The sequence below is a fragment of the Arachis ipaensis genome, chromosome B5 (assembly GCF_059453495.1).
Source record: "Arachis ipaensis isolate K30076 ecotype BB chromosome B5, ASM5945349v1, whole genome shotgun sequence".
NCBI lineage: Eukaryota > Viridiplantae > Streptophyta > Magnoliopsida > Fabales > Fabaceae > Arachis > Arachis ipaensis.
In genome coordinates this window covers 117,818,011-117,833,131 of record NC_142440.1, presented here as the reverse complement: position 1 = coordinate 117,833,131, position 15,121 = coordinate 117,818,011, and positions in this window count along the sequence as shown.

The following is a 15,121-nucleotide window of genomic DNA, read 5'->3' as shown; positions in this document are numbered from 1 at the left end:
TCCTAGAAAACTAGAATTTTAGGGCAACCCTACCAATTTTGAAAATCTTTTGATGCTTAGCTTGTTTAAAGAATGTAATTTGGAACATGGATTTTGAGCCAAGAACACAAGCAAGTATGTTTTGAGCCTAATTGCGTGGTTGCATCTTATAACTACTTACTTTCCTTCTTGTGTGCATTGTCCTCTCTCTATGATTGTGATCCTTAATTTGTTTGACTCTATATGTCTATTGTTATATGTATGAATGCATGTGCATGATTGAGGCCATCAATTCACTTAGCCACTTACCCAAATGACCTTACCTTATAACAACCTTTGCAACCAATTTTGAGCCTACGCTTAACCCGCTTATTCTTAATTCTAACACATCACAAGCCAAGGTGAAAAACCATGAATGTCCCTATTTGAATCCTTGAATAGTTTAGGCTAGTGCATGTGTGTCATTCAAGTGTGGGAAAACGCAGGGGGGAGGGGGGAGCATTGGTTGAGATAAGAGCATGTTATTTTTGTTGAAAATATTGGGAAGTGGATAGATACTCATGTGTTGATTAAATGTATAAACCTTATGCATTGACATTCTTGTATAAAGTTGAAAAAAAATGTACATATACACACATATGTGTATAGAAAAAAGAGAAAGAGAAAAGACAAGAAAAGAAAAGAAATATATATATATGTAGAAAAAAAAAGAAAAAAAAGAGAGAAGCAAGAAAAGGGGACAAAATACCCCAGAGTAAGGCTTAGAGACAAATCAATGCATATGTGTAATGATCAAAAGTGAATGCATGAGTATGTGAAAAAGAGAGGAATGGGTAGTTAGGTTAGTATATAATTGTATAGGATGTTATATAGGTTAGGTGAGAAGCTCAAGTTAATCAAGGAATTCAAATTTTAGCCCACTTAACCAAATATCTAACCCTACCTTAACCCTAACCCCATTACAACCTAAGGAAAGACCTCATGATATATGTATGCTTGCATAGAACAATTGTTGATTTTTAGAGGAAGAACAAATTTTGGAAGAGCATGAAGTAGGGGAGGATTGAGTGATCAACCCTATACACCAAGCGAATAGAGTGCAAATACTTCCGGTGAGGGGTTTGAAGCTCAATTCCTTGTTCCCGGCTCTCGCGAGCATTCTTCATGCAAACTATGCATAAATCACTTCGATAACTAAAATTGGTAAAGTTCATACATTGACCATCATCTTGCCCTATGTGCATATATATGCGTATTCTAGGAAGATTGAATTGCTCTTGGCCAAGTAGAAAGTAACATACACCCTAGTTGCATTCATGTAGGTAGATTGCATCACATGAGTCCTACTTCCTTATGGGATATTTTTGGAAAACGAATTCCAACACCCTAACTAACTGGCAAGTGTACCGGGTCATATCAAGTAATAATAACTCACATGAGTGAGGTCGATCCCACAGGGATTGAATGATTGAGCAATTTTAGTTTAGTGGTTGATTTAGTCAAGCGAATCAAGTATTGGTTTGAGTGGTTTGTAATTAACAGAAGCTAAATTGCATGAAATGTAAAGGGAGAGAGGTAATTGACTGAAAATTAAAGTGCAGAGAAATTAAAGAGGCTGAATCTTAAAGTGCAAGAAATATAAATTGCAGAAACTTAGATTGCAAGAAATGTAAATGACTGAATCTTAAAGTGCAAGAAATATAAATTGCTTGACTTGTAAAGGGAATTGGAAACTAGGATTGCAGAATTTAAACAAGAACAAGGGAATTGCAATAAACAGAAGAGTAAAAGGTGAATTGAAGTAAAATAGATCTAAACAGAAAAGTAGAAAGGCTAGAGGGAATAAAATAGAAAGTAACTCTATCTTAATTGCAGAAATTAAAAGAGAGATTGAAGATCTAAGGAGTGAAAGAGACTAGAAAATAAGTCTAGATCTCAAATCCTTCCTTGATCCAACAAGAATAATTGTAAAAGAAATGAAAAAATAAGTTGCAGAAGAAGTAGAAGAGAGAAAGCAGTAAATAGAATGTGAAATGTGAATCAAAGTTTCTTAGAATTATGCAGAAAGATAAAACAAGAGATCTCAAGGTGAGATTGAAACATAATTTCTTCAATTCTCCACCCAAGATCCAAAACAAGAAGTAAAGAGTGCTCAAGCAAGAACAAGGAAGAAGAGAGATCAATTCTCCTTCCAAATTCTCAAAAACCCAAATTCAAAGTAAAAAGCTCAAAATTACAAAAATGAGAATTCTCAAAGAAGCAAAAAGGGGTTCCAAAGTAAAAAGTCCTCTCCAAATCAAACTAACACTTATTTATACACTTCCTAATCTAGATCTAAGAATTTGGGTGGGCACTAAAATTTGGTGAAAAAATGAATTAAATTGGATTTTTTGGTGGATTTTTGGTCCAAGGTCCACCTCCCAGGGGACGGCTCAGTTGGAAAACCAAACTGAGCGCCCAATGTTGCTTTGCTTCTCCAATTTTGTGCGTGTCCCAGCCTTGGCCATGTTGCATTTTACTAGAGCTCAGTTGGAATTTTGAACTGAGCTCTATGTATTATTTTGGGTGTGTTAAGCGTGCATCCTAGCTCATGGCCGTGTCAACTTGTGCGCATCACAGCATCCTTGGCCGTGTCAATGTGCGCTTGATTCCATCCTTGGTGTGCCAAAGTATGAGTGATGGGGGGAGAGTAGCGCTCAGTTGGGAAAACCAACTGAGCTCCCCATTGTAGCGTCCTCGAGCTTCCAAGTTCGACCCTTGGTGGAAGAAATCTGAAGCTAATTTCTTTGGAGGGGTTGGACGCTCCTTCCTTGCTTCCCATGGAGCTCCTTGGTTCGAACCTTGGGAGAGCTGGTGCACGAATTGTGAATCACACTTTTCACAATTCGTACCACTAACCAGCAAGTGCACTGGGTCATCCAAGTAATACCTTACGTGAGTAAGGGTCGAATCCCACGGAGATTGTTGATTTGAAGCAATATCTGGTTATCTTGTAAATCTCAGTTAGGAGGCCAATTATAATTATCAGTTGACTTGCAAATGAACAAGGGAACATAAAATAAATACTTGGTATGCAGTAATGGAGAATATGTTGGAGTTTTGGAGATGCTTTGTCTTCTGAATCTCTGCTTTCTTCCTGTCTTCTTCTTCACACACGCAAGGGTCCTTCCATGGCAAGCTGTATGTAAGGTGTCACCGTTGTCAATGGCTACTTCCCGTCCTCTCAATGAAAATGGTCCAAATGCTCTGTCACAGCATGGCTAATCATCTGTTGGTTCTCGATCATGTCGGAATAGAATCCCTTGATTCTTTTGCGTCTGTGACTACGCCCAACAATCGCGAGTTTGAAGCTCGTCACAGCCATTCAATCCTTGAATCCTACTCTGAATACCACAGACAAGGTTTAGACTTTCCGGATTCTCATGAATGCCGCCATCAATTCTAGCTTATACCACGAAGATTCTGATTAAGAAATCTAAGAGATACTCATTCAATCTGATGTAGAATGGAGGTGGTTGTCAGGCACACGTTCATGGATTGAGGAAGGTGATGAGTGTCACAGATCATCACCTTCTTCATAGTGAAGCGCGAATGAACATCTTAGATAGGAACAAGCGTGTTTGAATGGAAAACAGAGATAATTGCATTAATTCATCAAGACGCTGCAGAGCTCCTCACCCCCAACAATGGAGTTTAGAGACTCATGCCGTCAAAGAGTACAAAGTTCAGATCTAAAAATGTCATGAGATGCAAAATAAATCTCTAAAAGTTGTTTAAATACTAAACTAGTAACCTAGGTTTACAGAAAATGAGTAAACTATGATAGATAGTGCAGAAATCTACTTCTGGGGCTCACTTGGTGTGTGCTGGGGCTGAGACTAAAGCTTCTCACGTGCTTGGGCTGTTTTGGGCGTTCAACGCCAGGTTGTAACCTGTTTCTGGCGTTGAACTCCACCTTGTAACTTGTTCCTGGCGCTGGACGCCAGACTACAACATGGAACTAGCGTTGAACGCCGGTTTACGTCGTCTATCCTTGAGCAAAGTATGGACTATTATATATTGCTGGAAAGCCCTGGATGTCTACGTTCCAATTCAGTTAAGAGCGTGCCATTTAGAGTTCTGTAGCTCCAGAAAATCCACTTTGAGTGCAGGGAGGTCAGAATCCAACAGCATCGGCAGTCCTTTTTTAGCCTGAATCAGATTTTTGCTCAGCTCCCTCAATTTCAGCCAGAAAATACCTGAAATCACAGAAAAACACAAAAACTCATAGTAAAGTATAGAAATGTAATTTTTAATTAAAAACTAACAAAAATATACTAAAAACCAACTAAATCATACTAAAAACTAAGTAAAAACAATGCCAAAAAGCGTATAAATTATCCGCTCATCACAACACCAAACTTAAATTGTTGCTTGTCCCCAAGCAACTAAAAACAAAGTAGGATAAAAAGAAGAGAATATACAATGAATTCCAAAGACATCTATGAAGATCAGTGTTAATTAGATGAGCGGGGCTATTAGCTTTTTGCTTCTGAACAGTTTTGGCATCTCATTTTATCCTTTGAAGTTCAGAATGATTGGCATCTATAGGAACTCAGAATTTAGATAGTGTTATTGATTCTCCTATTTCAGTATGTTGATTCTTGAACACAGCTACTTTATGAGTCTTGGCCGTGGCCCTAAGCACTCTATTTTCCAGTATTACCACCGGATACATACATGCCACAGACACATAACTGGGTAAACCTTTTCAGATTGTGACTCAGCTTTGCTAGAGTCCCCAATTAGAGGTGTCCAGGGTTCTTAAGCACACTCTTCTTTTGCTTTGGACCTTGACTTTAACCGCTCAGTCTCAAGTTTTCACTTGACACCTTCACGCCACAAGCACATGGTTAGGGACAGCTTGGTTTAGCCACTTAGGCCAGGATTTTATTCCTTTAGGCCCTCCTATCCACTGATGCTCAAAGCCTTAGGATCCTTTTTATTTACCCTTGCCTTTTGGTTTTAAGGGCTACTGGCTTTTTGCTCTTGCCTTTTAGTTTTAAGAGCTTTTGGCTTTTTCTAGTTGCTTTTTCTCTCTTTTTTTTTTATTTTTTTCGCTATTTTTTTTTCTGCAAGCTTTGTTCTTCACTGCTTTTTCTTGCTTCAAGAATCATTTTTATGATTTTTCAGATTATCAAATAACATTTCTCCTTTTTCATCATTCTTTCAAGAGCCAACAATTTTAACATTCATAAACAACAAATTCAAAAGACATATGCACTATTCAAGCATTCATTCAGAAAACAAAAAGTATTGCCACCACATCAAAATAATTAAACTATTTTAAAATTCGAAATTCATGTACTTCTTTTTCTTTTTCAGAAAACAATTTTCATTTAAGAAAGGTGATGGATTCATAGGACATTCATATCTTTAAGACATAGACACTTAGATACTAGTGATCATATAGTAAAGACACAAACATAATTAAACATGAAGTATAGTAAACGAAAAACAGGAAAATAAGAACAAGGAGATTAAGGAATGGGTCCACCTTAATGAGGGTGGCGTCCTCCTCTTCTTGAAGAACCAATGGTGCTCTTGAGCTTCTCTATGTCTCTTCCTTGCCTTTGTTGCTCTTTCCTCATAGCTCTTTGATCTGCAGTTAATTGCTCTACCACTGAATTATGGAAAAGCAATGCTTTTACCACACCAAACTTAGAAGGTTTGCTCGTCCTCGAGCAAAAGAAGAAAGAAGTGGAGAAGATGGAGGAGATGGAAGTGTGTGAATGGGTGGGTTTGGGAGGGGAATGGTTTGAATTTGAATGGTGAGGTAGGTGGGGATCCTGTGGGGTCCACTGATCCAGTGGGGTCAAGGATTTAGCATCCCTGCTCCAATTAGGCGTACAAAATGCCCTTACTGTGCAATCCTTGCGTTTATCGCCAGACTGCTGCCTGTTTCTGGCGTTAAACGCCCAAATATAGCCTGTTTCTGGCGTTTTACGCCAGACTGATACTTGTTTCTGGCATTAAACGCCAGCTTGGTGCTTGTTTCTGGCATTAAACGCCAGACAGATGCTTGTTTCTGGCGTTTAAACGCCAGAATGATCTTCCTCCAGGGTGTGCTGTTTTTCATTCTGTTTTTGAATTTCCATTTGTTTTTGTGACTTCACATGATCATCAACCTAAAGAAAACATAAAATGGCCATGGAAAATAAATAGATATAATTAAATAACATTGGGTTGCCTCCCAACAAGCGCTTCTTTAATGTCAATAGCTTGACAGTGAGCTCTCATGGAGCCTCACAGATAATCAGAGCAAGGTTGGGACCTCCCAACACCAAACTTAGAGTTTGAATGTAGGGGTTCAACACCAAACTTAGAGTTTGGTTGTGGCCTCCCAACACCAAACTTAGAGTTTGACTGTGGGGGCTTTGGTTGACTCTGCAGTGAGAGAAGCTTTTCATGCTTCCTCTCCATGGTTACAGAAGGAGAACCTTGTGTCTTATAGTTTGCAATGTCTGCAAACCACAGAGCTTCCTGAATAGAAAACAATTGCTCATCCGGAAAGGTTTCAGAGATCTCAGTAGGAGGGAGGGATGCTCCTGCTACTGGTTCTATCCGGGACAGGTGATCAGTTACTTGATTCTCTGTCCCTTTTCTGTCTCTTATTTCTATATCAAACTCTTGCAGAAGCAACACCCATTTATGAGCCTGGGCTTTGAATCCTGCTTTGTGAGTAGATATTTAAGAGCAGCATGGTCAGTGTACACAATCACTTTTGATCCTACTAAGTAAGATCTAAACTTGTCAATGGCATAAACCACTGCAAGTAATTCTTTTTCTGTGGTTATGTAATTTTTCTGGGCATCATTTAAAACACTGCTAGCATAATAAATGACATGCAGAAGCTTGTTATGCCTCTGTCCCAATACTGCACCAATGGTATGGTCACTGGCATCACACATTAGTTCGAATGGTAATGTCCAGTCTGGTGCAGAAATAACTGGTGCTGTGACCAGCTTAGCTTTCAGGGTCTCAAATGCCTGCAGACACTTTATGTCAAACACAAATGGCGTGTCAGCAGCTAGCAGATTACTCAGAGGTTTTGCAATTTTTGAAAAATCCTTTATAAACCTCCTATAGAATCCTGCATGCCCCAGAAAGCTTCTGATTGCCTTAACATTGGTAGGTGGTGGTAATTTTTCAATTACTTCAACTTTAGCTTGATCCACCTCTATTCCTTTGTTTGAAATTTTATGCCCAAGGACAATCCCTTCAGTCACCATAAAGTGACACTTTTCCTAGTTTAAAACTAGGTTGGTCTCTTGGCATCTTTTCAGAACAAGTGCTAAATGGTTAAGGCAGGAGCTGAATGAGTCTCCAAATACTGAAAAGTCATCCATGAAGACTTCTAGAAACTTCTCTACCATATCAGAGAAGATAGAGAGCATGCACCTTTGAAAGGTTGCAGGTGCATTACACAGACCAAAAGGCATCCTTCTGTAGGCAAACACTCCAGAAGGACATGTGAATGTTGTTTTCTCTTGGTCCTAAGGATCTACTACAATTTGGTTGTAACCTGAATAGCCATCCAAAAAGCAGTAATATTCATGACCTGCTAGTCTCTCTAGCATCTGGTCTATGAATGGTAAAGGAAAATGATCCTTCCTGGTGGCTGTATTGAGCCTTCTGTAGTCAATACACATACGCCACCCTGTAACTGTTCTTGTAGGAACCAGTTCATTCTTTTCATTATGAACCACTGTCATTCCTCCCTTCTTAGGGACAACATGGACAGGGCTCACCCAGGGGCTATTAGAAATAGGATAGATAATCCCAGCCTCTAGTAACTTAGTGACCTCTTTCTGCACCACCTCCTTCATGGCAGGATTTAGCCGCCTCTGTCGTTGAACCACTGGCTTAGCATCATCCTCCAATAGGATCTTGTGCATGCATCTGGCTGGGCTAATGCCCTTAAGATCACTTATGGACCACCCAAGAGCTGTCTTGTGTGTCCTTAGCACCTGAATTAGTGCTTTCTCTTCCTGTAGCCCTAAAGCAGAGCTTATGATTACAGGAAAAGTGTCACCTTCTCCCAGAAATGCATATTTCAGGGATGGAGGTAGTGGTTTGAGCTCGGGTTTAGGAGGTTTCTCCTCTTCCTGAGGAGTTTTTAGAGGTTCTTTTATTTCCTCTGGTTCCTCCAGATCAGGCTGAACATCTTTAAAAATGTCCTCTAGCTCTGATTCGAGACTCTCAGTCATATGGATCTCTTCCACCAGGGAGTCAATAATATCAACGCCTAGGCAGTCGTCTGATGTGTCTGGATGTTGCATAGCTTTGACAACATTCAACTTAAACTCATCCTCATTGACTCTCAGGGTTATCTCCCCTTTTTGGACGTCAATGAGGGTTCGTCCATTTGCTAGGAATGGTCTTCCTAGAATGAGAGTTGCACTCTTGTGGTCCTCTATTTCCAGCACTACAAAGTCAGTAGGGAAGGCAAATGGCCCAACCTTGACAATCATGTCCTCAATTATGCCTGATGGGTATTTAATGGAGCCATCAGCAAGTTGAAGACAGATCCGGGTTGGTTTGACCTCTTCAGTCAAGCCAAGCTTTCTGATAGTGGATGCAGGGATTAGGTTGATGCTTGCCCCAATATCACATAGAGCTGTCTTGGTAGAGTTACCTTCTAATATGCATGGTATCATAAAGCTCCCGGGATCTTTAAGCTTTTCTGGGAAGCTTTTCAGAATGACTGCACTGCATTCTTCAGTGAGGAGAACTCTTTCAGTTTCTCTCCAATCCTTCTTATGACGCAAGATATCTTTCATGAACTTGGCATAAGAGGGTATTTGCTCAAGTGCCTCTACAAATGGAATCTTTATTTCAAGAGTCCTGAGATAGTCTGCAAAGCGGGCAAATTGCTTATCCTGCTCCTCTTTGCGGAGTTTTTGAGGATAAGGTATATTGGCTTTGTATTCCTCAACCTTAGTTGCTGCAGGTTTATTTCCTACAGAGGTAGGTTGAGAAGCCTTCTTGAGGGATTTATTATCAGCACTTGCAGGTGTCTGATCCCTCACTGGCATTTGAAAGCCAGGGTTGGAAGCTGGAGTGGCATTAGACGCCAACTCCTCATCTGTTCCTGGCATCTGAACGCCAGAACTGTGCTTCCTTTGGGCGTTCAACGCCAGTTCCTTGCTTGTTTCTGGCATTGAACGCCAATCCTGAGCATGGTTTGGGCGTTCAGCGCTAGCCTTCCACCCAATTTCTGGCGTTTTAGCGCCAGAATTATTTTTCCCCGGGCTCTTACTGTCCTCAGATGGAATTTGGGTAGTTTGCTCATTTCTTGGCTTCCTACTGCCTTGAGGTGGGGTATTTAATGTTTTCCCACTTCTTAATTGAACTGCTTGGCATTCCTCTGTTATTTGTTTTGACTGCTGCTGCTTTGTTTGCTTTAATTGTTCTTCCATATTTATATTAGCCATCCTTGTCTCTTGTAGTCTCTCCTTGAATTCAGCTAACTGTTTTGTTAGAAAATCCAATTGCTGATTGAATTCAGCAGCTTGTTCTGCAGGATTGAGTTCAGCAGTTACTGTTTTAACCTCTTCTTTCATGGAAGAGTCACTGCTTAGGTACAGATGCTGATTTTTGGCAACTGTATCAATGAGCTCTTGAGCTTCTTCAATTGTCTTTCTCATGTGGATAGATCCACCAGCTGAGTAATCTAGAGAAAGCTGAGCCCTTTCTGTAAGCCCATAATAGAAGATGTCTAGCTGAACCCACTCTGAAAACATTTCAGAGGGGCATTTTCTTAGCATCTCTCTGTATCTCTCCCAGGCATCATAAAGAGATTCATTATCTCCTTGTTTAAAGCCTTGGATGTCCAGCCTTAGCTGTGTCATCCGTTTTGGAGGAAAGTATTGATTCAGGAATTTTTCTGTCAACTGTTTCCATGTCTTTATGCTAGCCTTAGGTTGGTTATTTAACCACCTCTTGGCTTGGTCTTTTACAGCAAATGAAAACAGTAATAATCTATAGACATCCTGATCTACTTTCTTATCATGTACTGTGTCAGCAATTTGTAAAAACTGTGCCAGAAACTCTGTAGGTTCTTCCTGTGGAAGACCGGAATACTGGCAGCTTTGCTGCACCATGATAATGAGCTGAGGATTCAACTCAAAGCTACTGACTCCAATGGAGGGTATGCAGATACTACTCCCATATGAAGCAGTAGAGGGGTTAGCATATGACCCCAGAGTCCTTCTGGACTGTTCATTTCCACTTAGATCCATGATGGAGAAAGGGAGATGATGTAAAATAAAAAAATATATTTTTATTTATTTTTTATTTATTTATTTCGAAAATGAAATAAATTAAAATAAAATAAATAAAAATGGTTGAAAATTTTCGAAAAAATGATGAGAGAGAAAGTGGTTAGGAAGTTTTAAAAAGGATATGATGATTTTTGAAAAAGGTTTTAAATTTTGAAATAAAAATCTGAATTTTAAAGGTAAATTTTGAAAATTTGCTTTAAAATAGAGAGAAAAGATATTTTTGAATTTAAAGAGGAGAGAGAAAAACAATAAGATAGCACAAGATTTAAAATTTTTAGATCTAATGCTTCTTGTTTTTGAAAACTTTGGAGGAAAAACACCAAGGAACACCAAACTTAAAAATTTTATGATCAAGACACAAGGAAAACTCAAGAACACTTTGAAGACTCACAAGAACACAAGAACATGAAGAAAGAACACCAAACTTAAAATTTTTAGAAAACCAAACTAAAATTTTCAAAAACCAAAGGTAAATCAACAAGAAAATACCAAACTTAAAGTTTGGCACAAAATTTAATAGAGAAATTATTATTTTTTTTTTAAAAAAAGAAGATTTTGAAAAGAGTATACCAAATTTCCACGAAATTAGACCAACGCTCTAGCCAATTGGGCAGTAAATGTAACACTTGTTTTGAAGAAGTATTTTTTTTTTAAATAACTAAGAATGAAAGAAATATTATTTTTTTTTGAAAACTACTGTTTTGAAAAGGCACAGGAAAACAAGAAAAATCACAAAACAAGAAAAACCAGAGATCAAACAAGAAAAAGTCAATAAAATAAAAAATAATTTTCGAAAAAAAATTTTTTTTTGAAAGAGAAAATAAGGATTCTAAAATTTTAACCAAAAACAATAATAAGAGACTCTAAACCAAAAAGAAAGATTTTTCCTAATCTAAGCAACAAAATAAACCGTCAGTTGTTCAAACACGAACAATCCCCGGCAACGGCGCCAAAAACTTGGTGCACGAATTGTGAATCACACTTTTCACAATTCGTACCACTAACCAGCAAGTGCACTGGGTCGTCCAAGTAATACCTTACGTGAGTAAGGGTCGAATCCCACGGAGATTGTTGGTTTGAAGCAATCTCTGGTTATCTTGTAAATCTCAGTTAGGAGGCCAATTATAATTATCAGTTGACTTGCAAATGAACAAGGGAACATAAAATAAATACTTGGTATGCAGTAATGGAGAATATGTTGGAGTTTTGGAGATGCTTTGTCTTCTGAATCTCTGCTTTCTCCCTGTCTTCTTCTTCACACACGCAAGGGTCCTTCCATGGCAAGCTGTATGTAAGGTGTCACCGTTGTCAATGGCTACTTCCCGTCCTCTCAGTGAAAATGGTCCAAATACTCTGTCAGAGCATGGCTAATCATCTGTTGGTTCTCGATCATGTCGAAATATAATCCCTTGATTCTTTTGTGTCTGTCACTACGCCCAACAATCGCGAGTTTGAAGCTCGTCACAGCCATTCAATCCTTGAATCCTACTCGGAATACCACAGACAAGGTTTAGACTTTCCGGATTCTCATGAATGCCGCCATCAATTCTAGCTTATACCACGAAGATTCTGATTAAGAAATCTAAGAGATACTCATTCAATCTGATGTAGAACGGAGGTGGTTATCAGGCACACGTTCATGGACTGAGGAAGGTGATGAGTGTCACGGATCATCACATTCTTCATGGTGAAGCGCGAATGAACATCTTAGATAGGAACAAGTGTGTTTGAATGGAAAACAGAGATAATTGCATTAATTCATCAAGACGTTGTAGAGCTCCTCACCCCCAACAATGGAGTTTAGAGACTCATGTCGTCAAAGAGTACAAAGTTCAGATCTAAAAATGTCATGAGATGCAAAATAAATCTCTAAAAGTTGTTTAAATACTAAACTAGTAACCTAGGTTTACAGAAAATGAGTAAACTATGATAGATAGTGCAGAAATCCACTTTTGGGGCCCACTTGGTGTGTGTTGGGGCTGAGACTAAAGCTTCTCATGTGCTTGGGCTGTTTTGGGCATTCAACGCCAGGTTGTAACCTGTTTCTGGCGTTGAACTCCAACTTGTAACTTTTTTCTAGCGCTGGACGCCAGACTGCAACATGGAACTGGCGTTGAACGCCAGTTTACGTCGTCTATCCTTGAGCAAAGTATGGACTATTATATATTTCTGGAAAGCCCTGGATGTCTACTTTCCAACGCAATTGAGAGCGCGCCATTTGGAGTTCTTTAGCTCCAGAAAATCCACTTTGAGTGCAGGGAGGTCAGAATCCAACAACATCAGCAGTCCTTTTTCAGCCAAAATCAGATTTTTGCTCAGCTCCCTCAATTTCAGCCAGAAAATACCTGAAATCATAGAAAAACACACAAACTCATAGTAAAGTCTAGAAATGTAATTTTTAATTAAAAACTAACAAAAATATACTAAAAACCAACTAAATCATACTAAAAACTAAGTAAAAACAATGCCAAAAAGCGTATAAATTATCCACTCATCAAGAGCCATCTTGGCTCATTTTCTTTGCACCAAAGTAGCGCTCCTCCCTTGTGTTTTAAGGAGTTCCCAGGTTCGAATCTTAGCCAAAGCATCTTGGCTTAATTTCTTTGCAAGCTTGGTAGTGTGAAGTTCCTTGTTCGAACCTTAGAGGAAGCTTTTTGGCCATTTCCTCTTGATTTTCCTTGCAAGGGGCGTTCCTTGCCTCCCTTAGGTCATTAGTTCAAAACTTGGTGGCTCCATTCCTTAGAGTTGCATCTTGAATTAATTTTGAAAAGCCCCCGATAAAGCTCACTTAGTGAACTGAGCTTTATGTCTTTGCCTTGCTTTCTTTGATGCTTAGTTCACTAAGTTAACTGAGCTTTGTGCCTTGCTCTCTCCTATTTTTCCTTGTAGAGCTCGATTTACTTTCTCAACTTAGCTTTCCTTCTTCCTCAATGTTGCCATGCTTTTTCTTCTCTTGGGCACGCTTTTTGCTTCCTTTGGACACGTTCCTTATGCCACGCTTTTCTTATTTTCTTCTTTCTTCACCTACAAGTAATCAAATCAACCAATCAAAGTATCACCAAATTCACAAAGTTTATAAATCAATCAATTATCAATTAAATTTAGCTTAAACCTCATGATTTTGTATCAATTAAAGGGTGGTTGGTTGATTCAAAGAAACTATGCAATTCCACTCTAAATTACTTACTTATAATGCAAGAAAGTGCATAAATTCTAGTAAAAACAATGAAAAAGACTAGTAAAACTAGGTTAAGATGACTTGTCATCACAACACCAAACTTAAAACTTGCTTGTCCCCAAGCAAGCATAAAACATAGGAAAAGATAGAATGACATAGAGAAGTATACATGTCCTTATTAAGCAGATAGTTGAACTTGGTTCATGGGGTTTCATGCAGATCAAAAGTGGCTCATTTATTACTTGCTGTCAAAACAAACAATGTTTCCTTAAGGGTTCACTAAGGTTGCTGCTACAATGCCTTACTTTTTGTTTGTTTCCCTTGTTAATTTCTTTCTTCTTTCTTTTGTTTAGAGAGCTTATTACTCATTGAAGGCTTGGTGGCAAATGTTGTAGTGGCCTTTGGCTTAATTTCACTCAACATTTCTTCACCACAGACACATGGCTCACCTTTTTCCTCCTAGGATCATTGGTGCCCAGCATCTCTTTGGATAACTAAGTGCTTTGTATCTAGGTTGCTCTTTATTGTGGACTTTCAGTTGGCCATCCCAAATCAGTTGATCTAAGTGGCCAAGTTTTGAAATACTCCTTAGAACTTACTTGTCCAAGCATATCCTAGTACAAAAACACCACAGGTATGTGTCCTAGGGTCCAAGCTATTGGTGTCTAGCCTTATTGTTTGTTTCTTTGCCATTTTCTTTGGCTTTTTCTATTTCTTTTTCTTTCTGTTTTGGTTCATTTTCAAGGGACTTTCATTAATTCAAGGCTTCATAGCAGCAAACTAGTTTAGGCTTCAAGTAACATGTCATTATGCAGCAATTATTTTGTGAGCTAATAATTGAATCAAACACATACCACCACTAACTTTCATTCTAACTTTTGCAACATTGAATAACTACTTTTCTAAATCAAACATCTCTCTTTTATTCAGACAGCAAGGGGACAAAGCAAAGTACTCAAGCTGATGAGGGATGACACTTATTATGCAGGTAACTTTTAGGCTAAAGAGAAATTTCAGATAGCTTTCTTTAGCATGTACTTTTACTTGCAACTAAATGATCATTCTAGCAAGGCATAAAGGAATCTGATGAGATGCAGAAGTTGGTGAATTAAAAATTATTAAAATAGTTACGTTGCAAGTATAGTTCTTAACTCACCAAAAATCTGCCTATCAATTTAGAAATATGTCATAGAGAGTTTAAATTAAAAATTACTGGGAGTTGGAGTCCCAGGTCGTCTCCCAACGAGTTGCAGAAAAGTGTGCTATTTTATTAATCAGATGTTCCAAGAAGTTGAGTTAAGTAGAGGGAAAATTAAAAAGAGGAAATTTAAATAATATGAATAAAACCATTGACTGGGAGTTGATTAGTTGGAATCTCTATTACTGATGGAATGATCTCAAGATTAATTTATAATTAATGGTTGTTCTGTTTAGTTATCCCTTACTAGGCAAAGGAAAGTCAAACAAGTTGGAATGCTAGATCTGTTCACGAGTTGCAACCCACTTAGTTCAAAGGGATTGGTGTTAGTGATTAGAAAACAATCCAACAGTTAACCCAATTACAATTTTTCTTTCAATCCTTCCAACTCAAGAGTTCCTTTCAATCAACTCCCTATCAAGTGGGGGGGAGCTACTCACT